Genomic DNA, 1,703 nt, shown 5'->3' on the forward strand with positions numbered 1-1,703 from the left:
CAAAACCTTCTAATTATGTCCAAAGCCTTACAGGTGTTGTGTTACTAACGTTTAACTCCTTGAAAGTTGAAAAGATAATATCAATTGAAAGTAATATAATCTATTACATTCGATATGGAGATCCAAAGCATCAGAATACTGACATTAAAAAGGCCTTGGAAATTGCTGTTGATCTGCAGATAGTAGTGAAACAGAAAATTGGAGCTATGAACTTGTATGCTGGTAAGAAGGAGAAACTTTGGAAATGTGTGAACCCTATTGCTGGTAATCCTATGCAAATCTCGGAAATGACATGGAAAAGAATCAAAAAGTTTCTGGTGTCTCTTAAGGGGACATCTGCAATAATGGCTTCTCAATGCAGGTAGGTTTCCTTTGCTTGTTTAGTTTAGCCTTACTTAGCTTCTGACATTTCTAATTGGACTGTTTTTTTATTGTCTTGTGTGCTTTTGCATTTTCATTTATAGGTATGAAGCCAGTACTATTTTGAAGAATATGTGCTTGACAGAGCTTACATTAGGTGACATACTTCAGATCTTGAACATGGTAATTACCATAAAGAAATGAATTATTCATAATCAAGCAGGATGGCAGCCCATCATCATCGCTGTTGAAGAGCGCAGCCCTGAATTGGGCACGATATCTGGTTCATAAAGGTTTGACTTAGCTATCTGTGGTAAGGGAAAGGAGCCTCTTGATAGTTTGAAACAAACTGAGTGTAAATTGATAGATGATTTGTTGCAATAAGGTTGGTAAACAGTAAGTCTCCTTGTGCTAAGACTCATTCTGTAGATTTACTGGTGATGAAAGTTGTTACACATGATGGCTACTGTCTAGATTTTTTATTAGAGATGATGTTTCTAGTGAAAGTTTGCTAGATGTGTCAAAGAGTATACAATGCAAGGCTCTGAGGTACAAGAAATTGATCATCTGTTGCATCTTCTGGATTCTATCGACAATTGCAAGGATGATCGTGCTGTTTCCAAATTTTGATGAAACATATTTATGCAGAAAAATTTCCTACCTCTCATATAGTTCATGGTGCCATAAGAACTCTAAATGCAAGGCCTGATTTAAAAGTGGCATTGAAGAGGCAAGAGTTTGGGTAGTTTGCAGAGAAGCAGATGACACAAATTACAGAAATTTATGAAAAAAACATCCAACTGTAATTAGATAAACATAAAAAATGTTCTGCTGGAAGCTACTCGTTCTCCTATGATCACATCATACTATGAAGACATCAAGATGAGCCACGTGAAGGTTACACAATGCTGTAAAGTTCTTCCGAATAGAATTCTTGAGCATGTGTCGAATCAACGGGTCTTTGTTCTTATTATTTTCGGGTATTCTCAGAATAAGCAGATTTGTAAATTCATCCCTTTGCAGCATCAGTTTAGCAGTTTGCCACTGTATTTGCTGTACTTCTTTGAAAGCTGTATGGTTCTTAGAGCTCGTAAAATCATTTGTCCCTTGGCTATAATCCCTATATTTAAGTCTCCTGTGTGCAAACTTTGATAGAAAAATCAAGTGTTTCTTATTTTTGCCCCCATTTGTATAGTGCTTTCACTTTTGCATTGAAACTTTTCTTTCTGTTAAATTGCTGCCAGGTTTAAGGTTTGCAAGCTTGGAAGATAGCAAGTTTCATACTGTAAACGCCAATATCTTATGGTAATTATTTGAAAACAAAATTGAGTTGGTTCATAAAT

The 1,703-nt window shown here is 35.8% G+C and overlaps 1 long non-coding RNA gene across 1 annotated transcript; it reads left to right on the forward strand.

Moving 5' to 3' along the window:
- The first annotated feature begins 297 nt into the window (after positions 1-297).
- On the forward strand, positions 298-915 carry LOC123209690. Its single transcript, XR_006501108.1, has 2 exons — positions 298-361; positions 465-915. It is a non-coding gene; the product is annotated as an uncharacterized LOC123209690 (long non-coding RNA).
- Positions 916-1,703: the final 788 nt, after the last annotated feature.

Source organism: Mangifera indica, chromosome 2 (assembly GCF_011075055.1).
Source record: "Mangifera indica cultivar Alphonso chromosome 2, CATAS_Mindica_2.1, whole genome shotgun sequence".
NCBI classification, from domain to species: Eukaryota; Viridiplantae; Streptophyta; class Magnoliopsida; order Sapindales; family Anacardiaceae; genus Mangifera; species Mangifera indica.